At 45.0% G+C, this 13,386-nt stretch overlaps 1 long non-coding RNA gene across 1 annotated transcript in view; it reads right to left on the minus strand.

Annotated features, from left to right (window-relative positions):
• Window positions 1–1,811: 1,811 nt before the first annotated feature.
• The window catches only part of LOC141051241 (uncharacterized), a 63,696-nt gene continuing 52,121 nt past the window's right edge, over window positions 1,812–13,386 (minus strand). Inside the window, exons 3-5 of the long non-coding RNA XR_012220598.1 lie at window positions 12,377–12,497; window positions 2,613–2,806; window positions 1,812–1,990 (exon numbers count right to left, since the gene is read on the minus strand). This is a non-coding gene — a long non-coding RNA (uncharacterized lncRNA). The remainder of the gene's footprint in view (window positions 1,991–2,612; window positions 2,807–12,376; window positions 12,498–13,386) is intronic.

The raw sequence follows: 13,386 nt of genomic DNA on the forward strand, positions 1-13,386 counted from the left end.
AAGGAGTACAATATCTGTTTATTTTCTTTTTGCGCTCTTGAAGACTAATGTGCGACATGTTAAAATTTATTAAAAGGATCGTGCAACATTTTACTCTTAAAAATGTGTGAAAGAGCAAAAAATGTTTAATCATTCAGGGAAGCCACCTCCCCATACAATCTATTCTGTGTTTTGTCATTCTAGTTGGGAACGTTCGATTTTAAGATACTTACCTTTGTATCTTCATCATCCGTACAATAGAACAGCTGATATACTCTGTTGGTGCGACTCATCGTCAGTATTGCATTTTATATGCTAAGGACATAATTATCGCTCCTTGTTATTACTATAATTTTCATGTACTGGAATATCTTCAGATTACACTGCCATTTCTCTCTGTAAGGTGGTCACACTCTCTGCCTGATACATTGAGGCCAGAAGTGCTAGTTAGGTAGGTGTACTTACTTAAAGAAAACAAAATGTAGCGGCAACAGGCCACAGTTTAGGACTGGTATGTAAGTTTGTCAAATTGGATTAGTAAAAAAGATGAGCAAGAAGAGACATGGACAATTAAATGTCTACTTTTTTTTTACATTTTTTAAGAAAAATTCAACCTTTTTCCCAAAAATGATAAATCAAATGCTACGTAGACACATGTGCACCTGCAGCAGGGTTTTGCATTGGTGTGGTGTGTAGAAATATTAAATTTGACTAGGAAAATAAAGGAGAAAAATTGTTTGCGACAGACACACACACACTTTGTGAGCTAGACAGTTTCAGTTAAATGTCTAGATTTTGGAGAATTTTCTTTTGTATTTAGAAAAAAAAAACAAATCAATAAAACATTGCACAAGGAATTAAAAAGTCAGTACAGTTTCTTGTGACTAGCAAACACATATCTAATTAACACAGATTTCAGATTTTCTTTTGTGGCTTGTTGCTGCTTTCTAATACATTAAGAATGAAGAAAAATAAATGTGTAATTGAAAGTCTGTTGGCAGCAGATTATTTAGGATACTCTCCAAGCGTGTGACAACAGAGCTTCTATATTCAGGAACAAACAGGAACAATATATGATAAGCTTAAAGGGAATCTGTCACCCCATTTTTGCTCTTTGAACTGCGGCAACCGCCATCAGGGGCCCATTTACAGCATTCTGTAATGCTGTAGATAAGACCCAGATGTAACCTGAAAGATAAGAAAAATGAGTTAGATTATACTCACCTGGGGTCCGGTCCGATGAGTGTCGCGGTCTGGGTCCAGCACCTCCCATCTTCTAGCAATGACGTCATCCTTCTTACTTCTGCTGTGGCTCCTGTGCAGGCGTACTGTATCTGCTCTATTGAGGGCAGAGTAAAGTACTGCAGTGCGCAGGCGCCGGACCTCTCTGACCTTTCCCGGTGCCTGCGCACTGCAGTACTTTGCTCTGCCCTCAATAGGGAAGATAAAGTATGCCTGCACAGGAAACACGGCAGAAGCAAGAAGGAGGACATCATCGTTAGAAGATGAGAGGCGCCGGACCAAACTGCGACACCCACTGCACCCGACCGTGCCCCCCGGTGAGTATAATCTAACTTCTTTTTCTTATCTTTCAGGTTACATCGGGGGCTTATCTACAGTATTATAGAATTATACAAATTTGTCAGAACACCTTTAGCTTCCTTTCAGAATCAACATTTTCTATTGGATACCATACTATAAAATACTTCCACAAATGTGAACCATTGATTGCAAGCAAGATTTGGTTTCGCACACCCATAAAAGTAATTTTCCTAACAAATTAATTTAAGGCCATGTTGTAAAAATGAGCACATGCCAATGAAAGTCAAAGCTAAAGTTTACACTATAAGATTTTATTCAACTGGAATTCAACTACAGGTATGTCTAATTATTCAGTAAACTGTTGTCAAGCAAGCAGTTGACAAAAAAAGGTCATTGCTTAACTAGGAAAACTACTTGTCATTTCATGCTTTCAGCAATGGCACCACGGGGAAGAGAAATGTCACAAAACCTGAGAAAGAAAATATTTTTTTTAAACGAGAAAGGTGAAGGCTACAAAGAAGATCAGCAAAGATTTATTTATCAGTCAGAAAACTGTTGCAAAAATTATACAAAAATTTATCAAATATGGAACTGTAGCAATCTCATAGACTCCAGGTTTATCAAAGAAAATTACACTTAAAAAGGAGCGTCTTCTGATGAAAAGGTTTGAATAAAATCATCATTCAAGTTCACCGTAGTTAACTAAAGAAATAGAAAGCTAAACCAGGGTGAGTGTTTCCCATGGCATGCTTGGAGTCATCCCCGAACCTCTCCAAAAGCCCATGCACAAAAAAGCCTGCCTACATATTGCCAGGATCCATGCTAGAAAATATGGGACTCTATATTCTAGTGTGATAAGACCAAGACATATAAGTTTGGAATGGATCGCTTTAAAATTGTATAGCATCAGAAAGATTAGACCTGTAAAGAAAAATACATGGTGCCTACATTGAAACATGATGGTGACAATGTCCTTATGTGGGGTTGCATGAGCACTCCTGGTCTCGGGAGTTATAGTTCATTGATGAAACCATGAATTTACAGATGTACTGCTTTATATTGAAAAAGAAGATGCAACTATTACTCCATACCTTTGGTAGACGTGCACTTTTCCAATATGACAATGATACAAATCACACATCTTAGGCCACTGCTGCATTTCTGAAGAACAGGGTGAAAATGCTCACGTGGCTAAGTATGTCTCCTGATCTGAACCCAATCGAAACACCTATGGGGAATTCTGAATAGACAAGTTGATTATCGCTCTGCATCCAGCATCCAGACTCTAAAAGAATGGAAGAATGGAAAAAGATGTTGTAATATGTTGCCAGCTTGTTAATTCCATGCCTTGAAGACTTGATGCAATCATTAGAGCTGAGCGACTTTTGTTTTTTTAGGGTCGAGTTTCGTTTCGTGAAACCCGACTTTTCCAAAAGTCGGGTCGAGCAAGATCGGCCGATTATAGGGAAAAGTCGGGGTCGTCCCGAAACACGAAACCCAATGTAAGTCAATGGGGAATAAAAGGCGGCAGTGAGAGGACAGGAAACACACCTACAGTGCCCATTTGAATGCCAAAAGCATCAATTCTTCTTACTTAAGCTTGTCAACCTTAATTAACTTCAAAATACAAGTTATGCACTGAAAAATGGGGGTTATTTGGCTAAAGTTGTGGGGGGGTAGGGCTGGCTCCAGGTTTTCATGTGCCCTGGGCGAAAGAGCGCCCCTTTAACACATAACACAACTCATCATGCTCCGATACGGCAGAGAAATAGCGGTATAGTACAATGAAAAATACTTCACTTTTTACATCTCATGATGAGGCACATCTATTTCTCCATACAGAATCATTGGTCCCATATAATGTTTGAAACAGTATATGATGAGCTCCACATAATGCTACAGTATATGTTGGTCCCCATGGATGAAGCTCCACTGTCTTATGGGCCCAAATAATGCTCCAAACATAATGGGCCCCATTTCTAATGCTCTAGTGTATAATGGGCCCTGTAAATGCTGCTCCAGTGTCTGATGTCCACCTTTGGAATGTTCCAGTGTATGGTGGGCCCCATCTATCATTCTCCAGAGTATAGTGCTCCCCAAAAATTGCTGTCCCAACATTGAAAACAATCAAATAAGTCTCCTCGCTAGGGAATCCCTGTACTAGTCTGGACTCCTCGTCGTCCCCATCTTCCATCTCACTGCACAGTATTTCAACCTTGCAAGTGCTGTGATCCTGAGCAAGCAGGGGGGCCCACTCGTTGGCGACGGCACTGGCACAGGGCCCCTGATAGTACGGTGTTGTGTCTGATGGCGGGTGGGCCGAACCTGCACTTTCATCTGCAGCTTCCTCTTTGTCACCGTGTAAGATGGAACTGTATATGGGAAGGGTAACCTGAGTTTCATCAGGGTCAGATTCAGGCCGTGTAGCGTGCAAGGGGAATGTAGTGGTCTGGGTCAATGTACCAGCAGATTCATCAAGCAGTGGCTGGGCATCAGTGCACTTGTGTCGCCCCCAGGAGTACGGTCGCCACAGTGGCATTACCTTCCTCCTAGGGAGTGTGATGTCATGCTTGGGAGCAACAAAGGATCTCTCTAGCAGGTTAACTGATTGGGCAGCGTTATTCCCACGAGTCATGACCCTCCAAACAGCGTTCATGAAGGCAAAGTGTTTGTTTTACGTGGGCAGTATGGTTGCAAAGCTGAACCTTAAAGGAATGTCCAGAAGGGCACCACCAGGAGTGGAGCCTACGGTTAAATTCGACTCCACCTGGGAAACCTCAACCATGCCAGCTACAGAAAAGATGCACACATTGCAAGCTTAATTCCGTTAACGAACGAGACTCCGTCATGCCCCGCGGTCCTTACTAGAGGGACACGTGAGGCTCTGGCACATGAGATTGGCCAATAACTGGTGTGTCATACCCTTACATGTCCGTGGCTGCATGTGCGCTACACTGAAAAGGCCAGCGTTTGTCACTTACAGGTGCAGATAACCCGCTGAACAACGTTAGTGATGGGGATCACTGATTACAATTATTACCCGCGAACGATGATTTCCCAGTAAGTGCAGGTCAACCGCAGTTCCGGAATTATGCCTAACCGTCATTCCTGAAAAACTTACGTGTGCAAACCACAGGTGCTGTAGCTTGCTTAACAGCTCGCCAGCCGTTCTCACGCCCAGTATGGATTACACGTGATTGCACAAAGGTGAGAAAGGGTACCGTATCCCCGGATAACATGTATGGATAGCGTACACATTCAAAATATATGTTTATACATCAGGAGGCAGGCTCAGACGGTGTTAGGCCCAGTATGGATTGCACGTGATTGCACAAAGGTGAGAAAGGGTACCGTATCCCCGGATAACATGTATGGATAGCGTACACATTCAAAATATATGTCTATACATCAGGAGGCAGGCTCAGACGGTGTTAGGCCCAGTATGGCTTGCACGTGATTGCACAAAGGTGAGAAAGGGTACCGTATCCCCGGATAACATGTATGGATAGCGTACACATTCAAAATATATGTCTATACATCAGGAGGCAGGCTCAGACGGTGTCAGGCACAGTATGGATTTGACGGCCCAGACTACACAGCGGAGGAGCAGGGAGAGGTAAAGATTGCAAATGCTGGGGCCCTGCCCAAGCAAGGGGGGCCCACTCATGGGCGTTGGTACTGGCACTGGGCCCATCATAGTACGGAGGTGTGTCTGACGGCGGGTGTGCACCACCACCGTCAGAGACACTTGATTGCACTATAAGGGACCCTGTGCCAGTGCCTGCGCCCAAGAGTCGGCCTACCCACCTGTCCAGGGCAACGGCACTCGCACGGTGTCATGCGCTAGGTGGTGACCCAGGCCATGGGGGGGAGGCAGCACAGTTAGGGAGTTTTAGAAAGTGGCATATGTTGATGTTGGACATTCAGCTGATGCAAAAGGCGAAATAGGTCAAGTCCCAGGAAGAGGTGGACCAAAGCAAGCCATTTTTCTGTCACCCTATGTGTCATCAGGGGAAGGTGGGACAAAATCCTTGGAAACCCATGCGTGGTTCATTTTAATGAAGGTTAGATCATCCACATTTTGGGTTGACAGACGGGTCCTTTTTTCTGTCAGGATTGATCCAGCTGCACTGAAGACTCTTTCCGATAGCACACTTGCAGCTGGGCAAGCGAGCTCCTGTAAGGCATATTGTGCCAATTCAGGCCAGGTGTCCAGTTTAGCGGCCCAATAGTCAAAGGGGAATGACCTGTGTGGGAGAACATCGATATGGGAGGAAAAGTAGATTGTAACCATAGTTGACAACTGCTGTCTCCTGTCACTTTCCATCGATGCAGTATTACCAGTTGTGTGAGCGGTACTTGAAAAATCAGTCCACAACATTGTCATGAAACCCCTGTCTCCAACGCCACTTCTGCTGTGTGCACCATGAACACCTCTGCCAAGCTGCCCCCGGCCCGTACGGCTCGTGTGAGAACCATCACCGCTGCTGTGTGCTGGGAATGCCTCAAGCAACCGATTTACCAGAGTTGCTTGTTTATTAGCCAATATTAGGTCAAGGTTCTCCTGTGGCATGATGTTTTGTGATTTGCCTTTATAGCGTGGATCCAGGATGCTGGCCAACCAGTAGTCGTCATCGTTCATCATTTTGGCAATGCGGGGGTCCCTTTTTTGGATCTGCAAGGCATAATCTGACATGTGGGCCAATGTTCCCGGTTTCAATGATGCACTGCGAGTGCTGGTTGGAGGATCACTTTCTGGCAAATCCACATCCCTCCAGTCACGCACAAACCCTGTACCAGACCTTGCCACGCCAACATTTTCACTTGCCCCACGAGATGCATCCTCCTCCCCTAAGTAATCATCCCCATCATCATCCTCCTCCTCCTCTTCTTCCTCCACCTCGTCCAGGAGAGGTCCCTGAGCAGACAATGGCTGACTGTCATCAAGGATTCCCTCCTCCTCTTCCTCCTCATCAACATTGGCTGCAGACGCCTGCTCCTTAAGGTGCGTCAAAGTTTGCATGAGCAGACGCATAAGTGGGATGCTCATGCTTAGGATGGCGTCGTCTGCGCTTACCAGCCGTGTGCATTCCTCAAAACACTGAAGGACTTTACAGAGGTCTTTCAGCTTCGACCACTGCACACCTGTCAACTCCATGTCTGCTCTCAAAGTGCCTGGCCGTGTATCCTCCCACAAATGCATCATGGCCTGCCTCTGCTCGCACAGCCGCTCCACCATGTGCAGGGTGGAGTTCCACCTTGTTGCAATGTTGATAATGAGGCGGTGGTTGGGAAGGTGGAGCAATCGCTGCAGCTTCTGCATATGAACGGAGTGTACAGGCGACCGGCGGATGTGCGCGCACAGTCTTCGCACCTTCTGGAGCAGGGCTGTTAACTCCGGATAATTTTTGAGGAAGCACTGCACCACCAGGTTCAAGGTGTGAGCCAAGCAAGGTATGTGGCTGAGTTTTGAAAGGGCTATGGCTGCCACAAAATTACGGCCGTTATCACTAACTACCTTGCCTGCCTCAAGATGTACACTGCCCAGCCATGACTCAGTTTGTCGCTTCAAGTACTCGGCCAGCACCTCGGCGGTGTGTCTGTCGCCCAAACACATCATCTGCAACACAGCCTGATGACGCTTTCCACTAGCTGCTCGATAGGGGGACACCTCGTGTGCAACAGTGGCAGCTGCAGATGGAGTGCTCGTACGACTGCGCTCTGTGGACGAGCTTTCGCTTCTGGAGGAGGAGGAGGAGGAGGGTCGAACGCCTACAGCCAACTGTTTCCTATACCGTGGGCTAGGCAGCACTGTCCCACCACTGCTGTCCCCTGTGGACCCTGCATCCACCATATTAACCCAGTGCGCAGTGATGGACACGTAACGGCCCTGGCCATGCCGACTGGACCATGCATCAGTTGTGAGGTGCACCTTTCCACTCACTGACTGCTTGAGTGCATGGACAATGCGGTCTTTTACATGATGGTGGAGGGCTGGGATGGCTTTGCGAGAGAAGAAGTGGCGACTGGGTAGGTCATAGCGTGGTACTGCATAGGCCATGAGTTCGCGGAAAGCTGCGCTTTCCACCAACCGATAGGGCATCATCTCAAACGAGATTAGTTTGGCAATGTGGGCGTTCAAACCCAGTGTACGCGGATGAGAGACTGAGTACTTTCTTGACCTACTCATAGTGTCTGGGAGGGAGAGCTGGACTTGAGAGCTGCATATGGTGGAAGTAGCGGTGGACAGGGCGGACTGAGAGAGGGTTGATGATGGTGATGGAGTTGGTGTTCTTTCTAATGGCCTAGAATCAGTCTTTCGTTGATATAACAGTGGGATTCCCTGACTGCTGTGGCCTTGCAACGACACCTCAACATTTGCTGCTGTGCTAACCGGTGGGCTTACAGTGGGGGAAACAATGTAGCGTTGCTGACTACCTTCTTTGTAATCAGTTGCACATGTGGCACTTGAGGTCTGGTGTGTCCACGCTTGCAAGTGCATGGTGGTTAAATGTCTAAGCATGCAACTGGTATTCAAATTTTTCAGATTTTTCCCTCGGCTAAAGGTCTTTGCGCACTTCTTACAGATAACCTTGGCCTGATCATGAGGATTTTGTTCAAAAAAGTGCCACACTGCACTCTTCCTACTTTGGCAGACATTTTGCGGCCTAGCACGCTGTGATCTTTTGACCCTCTGGACAAGCTGTCCAGCAACTCTTTTGATTTTTGGAACCTGTCTTTGGAGTGCTCCGGGCCTGCCAGATAACAGCTGTTGCGATGTCGATGTCTGCTGTGAATGCTCCTCATCTGAGCTATTGGAAGCAGCACCCTCTTCCCCCAATGGATGCCAATCTGGGTCAACAACTGGGTCATCCATCACCTCCTCTTCAATGTCATGTGCACCTTCCTCTGTGTCACCGTGTATGGTGGTATAGTGTGCGGGAAGGGGCACCTGAGTCTCATCAGGGTCAGAATCTGGCTCTGTACACTGCGAGGACAATGTAGTGCTCTGAGTGAATGTACCAGCAGAATCATCTATCAGCGGCTGTGCATCAGTGCACTCCATGTCAGATTCATCTTGGCCTGGGTAATTCACCATTTCACTTGATAATCCAGGCATGGTATGTGAAAACAGCTCCATGGAGTAATCAGTAGTATGGCCTGCGTCATCCTTCAATCTTGGTTGGGGTGAAGGACACAAGGAAAGGTGTGGTTCATGAACATGAGCCTCCAATGACCACTCAGTGCTTTTACTTTTTACAACTGAAGAAGAGGAGGCGATAGAGCTGGAGGCTGAGTCAGCAATGTAAGACAAAACTTTTTCCTGATGCTCTGGCTTTAAAAGCGGTTTGCCAACTCCTAGAAAACTAAGCCTTCGAAGCCTTATGGAGCCAGACGATGACGCAGGCTCAACACCTCCTGCATTCGGTCCTATTTTGCTCTTGCCACTACCATCAGATCCACCACCAACACTATCATTACCAGCTGCCAACCCCCGCCCAATTCCACGGCCTCTTCCACCAGCCTTCCTCATTTTTTGTAGAAATGTAGACAAAATCCAACAAACTATATAGTAATGTAAAACAAGGTACAAGGTGTCTATAGGACAGGGGAGATTTTGAATTTCTGCACACACTTGTGGACACTGGACACTTATGGATTGTGTGAGGCCCACTGAATATCACAGCGCTATGTCACAGGCTCGATGGCACAGGTGTGAAAAAAGTGACTACATTATAAGAGAGATTTTGAATTTCTGCACACACTAGTGGACACTGGACACTTTTGGATTGTGTGAGGCCCACTGAATATCAGAGCGCTATGTCACAGGCTCGATGGCACAGGTGTGAAAAAAGTGACTACAGGATCACAGAGATTTTGAATTTCTGCACACACTAGTGGACACTGGACACTTTTGGATTGTGTGAGGCTCACTGAATATCAGAGCGCTATGTCACAGGCTCGATGGCACAGGTGTGAAAAAAGTGACTACAGGATAAGGGAGATTTTGAATTTCTGCACACACTAGTGGACACTGGACACTTTTGGATTGTGTGAGGCCCACTGAATATCAGAGCGCTATGTCACAGGCTCGATGGCACAGGTGTGAAAAAAGTGACTACAGGATCACAGAGATTTTGAATTTCTGCACACACTAGTGGACACTGGACACTTTTGGATTGTGTGAGGCTCACTGAATATCAGAGCGCTATGTCACAGGCTCGATGGCACAGGTGTGAAAAAAGTGACTACAGGATAAGGGAGATTTTGAATTTCTGCACACACTAGTGGACACTGGACACTTTTGGATTGTGTGAGGCCCACTGAATATCAGAGCGCTATGTCACAGGCTCGATGGCACAGGTGTGAAAAAAGTGACTACAGGATAAGGGAGATTTTGAATTTCTGCACACACTAGTGGACACTGGACACTTTTGGATTGTGTGAGGCCCACTGAATATCAGAGCACTATGTCACAGGCTCGATGGCACAGGTGTGAAAAAAGTGACTACAGGATCACAGAGATTTTGAATTTCTGCACACACTTGTGGACACTGGACACTTATGGATTGTGTGAGGCCCACTGAATATCAGAGCGCTATGTCACAGGCTCGATGGCACAGGTGTGAAAAAAGTGACTACAGGATAAGGGAGATTTTGAATTTCTGCACACACTAGTGGACACTGGACACTTTTGGATTGTGTGAGGCCCACTGAATATCAGAGCGCTATGTCACAGGCAGAAATTGGCTAGTGTATCACAAACTACAAGGTGTATGTAGAATTGGGCAGAATAGGAATCTCCCTAGAGTGTAGGTCTGTAAGAACGGAACAAGTCCTCCACTTATCCTTCCACAGTGACACACAGATAGCTTCACTGTGGCCGTGATAACAGCCGTTACATGGTACTGAGAGGAGCGTGCATGTACACGGCTGTCCAGTGTGTACGTAAAATTGTCAAGCTCCGTGTTTTTTAAGTATACGGACTGACACACGCTGTCTCTCTATAGTTTTGAATGTGATCAAACAGCAAATATATTTAACTGTTTGAAAGCTAGACAAAACTAGTAGGTGCAGGTCTGTAAGAACGGAACATGTCCTCGACTTATTCTCACAGAGTGACACACAGATAGCTTCACTGTGGCTGTGATAACAGCCGTTACACGGTACTGTGTGAGGAGCGTACACTGCTGTATGGTGTGAAAAAATGCACGCTCAGTACCTCAGCAGGACAAAAAAAAAAATTGGAATTGCTTTTAAAAAAGCAGTTTGCAGAGCAGTGGGTAAACAGCAATGCAGCTGTCAGGAAGCCTTAGAAGGCAGCCTAACAACCAACACCGCTGATCCACCACAATATAGCCTCCCCTTGCACTGCACACACAGTGACTGGTGTGTTGTACAGGCAAAATCGCTAGCAGCAGAAGCAGTTTTTTTTCTTCTTCCCTGCCTAACGCTCTCCCTACAGAATCAGCAGCAGCAACCTCTCCCTATGCTAAGATTGGCAGAAGTAAGATGGCGGTCGGCGTGCACGCCCTTTTATAACGCCTGTGACGCCCACCAAAGCAAGCCAATCACTTGCATGCCCTTCAGAAAGATGGTGGTGACCCCTGCCTATGTCATCACGTTGCCAACAGTGTCCGTGGATCCTGATTGGCTGAAAAAGAGCGCAAAACAAACTTTTGAAACGCGACTTTGGCGCGTAAGTCGCCGACCTCGTGGCCGACCTCATCCTAGGGTCGGGTTTCGTTTCATGAAACCCGACTTTGCCAAAAGTCGGCGACTTTTGAAATTTTTCGACCCGTTTCGCTCAACTCTAGCAATCATTAGTTGAAATCAAAAATTAATGTCTTATGCCTTAGGGCGTCAATCAGAAAAAAACCATGCAGAAAAAAAAACCGTTAAAAGATATATACTTTATTAAACTTGACTAAAAGCCACCTAAAAGAGGTTGTCTGTGCACACCAAACAACAAAACACAGTGAACTAAAACCAATCACCCAGGATTTTGCTATAGGTCCCTATTGATTACCTATATGATGCCCTGCCTGACTGCGGAGGTTGGCACCCTAGGAGGGTAACGTTGTGGTGCCCCCGCTCAATGAAGGCTGCCCCTATTTATCCCTAGATGCACCCTATTGCTCTATTATCCCTGCACCCTCAATAGGGAATCACTATTTCTAAACAGAGCTCACTCCTATGTCTAAAGGAACCCCATAGTGCAAAAATCCATAAATTGTATATACAATGCGGTTCTATGGCTTGCAGAGAGTATAATAATACAAAATGAATTCTTTAGAGATCCACAATGCTGATCAACCTGTGTCTATATATACATACAGCTCTGGCAAAAATTTAGAGACCACTGCAAAATTTTCATTTTGTCTGATTTTTTGATAGGTACTGTATATTTTTGAGTAATATGTAAATTGCTCTTTTATTTTATAAACTACTGACAACATGTCTTCGAATTTCCAAGCACTAAATTTTGTATTTATTTTCAAAAAAATGAGAAATGGTCAAAATACCAAAAAAAATGCAGTGCTTGCAGACCTCAAATAATGCTAAGAAAACAAGTTCATAATCATTTAGAAACAACAATACTAATGTTTTAACTCAGGAAGAGTTCAGAAATCAATATTTTGTGGAATAACCATGATTTTTATTCACAGCTTTCATGCGTCTTGGCATGAAAGCTTCATGTTATGAATAAAAAAATCCATGAAATTCAGTCTTGTCAAAATTTTGGAAACTATTCTTATGTTCAGTGAGATATTGATTAAAATCTTACTTTTCAAATGGGATGTACTCCTTTATGCTAAGCACTTTATTTTTCCTATTAATTTGTCAAACTTACCTTTTTGGATATTTTCATTATCAAAATTCTCTCCATCAAAATGTTATGGGCTCAACTGATAAGGTGGATCCTCTCACAGATTAGATTGAGCAACACTGAAGCATGGCAGTAGCACAGTGTTCTGGACAGTCCAGGTGGCACGTGGAACAGCAAGGACGAGGACAGCAGGGTATGTTGATGGCAGTCAGACAAGCGGAGCATAGAAAACCAGGAGACACAGAGCCAGGAGTGAAAAACAGGAATTTAAAATGTGTAGTCAATTCAGGATTTGTAGCAGCGTTAATAATGTGAACAGCTCCAGAGACTAGTTTGTCATGCGTACAGAAGGCAAAGGGTTGAAGGTGTCAGGGCTGCAACTAGGAATTTCAGGGCCCAATACTGGCAAAATTTTACAGGTAATACAGTTGTCACCAGTGACATTATACACAGGAGCTCTGTATACAGTGTACAGGTAATACAGTGGCTCACTAGTGACATTATACACAGGAGCTCTGTATATATTGTCAGTGTACAAGTCATACAGCGATCACCAGTGACAATATACACAGGAGCTTTGTATATAGTGTGCAGATAATACAGTGATTCACTAGTGACATTATACACAGGAGCTCTGTATATAGTGTATAGTGAACAGGTAATACAGCGCTCACCAGTGACATTATACACAGGAGTTCTGTATATATTGTCAGTGTACAGGTAATACAGCGATCAACGGTGACATTATACACTGGAGCTCTGTGTATAGTGTCAGTGTACAGGTAATACAGTGACTCACTAGTGCTATTAAACACAGGAGTTCTGTATATGTTGTCAGTGTACAGGTAATTCAGCGATCATCGGTGACATTATAGACAGGAGCTCTGTAAGTATTGTACAGATAATACAGTGACTCACTAGTGACATTATACACAGGAGCTCTGTATACAGTGTCAGTGTACAGGTAATACAGTGATCACCAGTGACATTATGCACAGGAGCTCTGTACATAGTATACAGTGTATAGTGTCAAT

This window comes from Dendrobates tinctorius, unplaced genomic scaffold, assembly GCF_039654945.1.
Source record: "Dendrobates tinctorius isolate UK_male_01 unplaced genomic scaffold, ASM3965494v1 ptg000156l, whole genome shotgun sequence".
Taxonomy (NCBI): domain Eukaryota; kingdom Metazoa; phylum Chordata; class Amphibia; order Anura; family Dendrobatidae; genus Dendrobates; species Dendrobates tinctorius.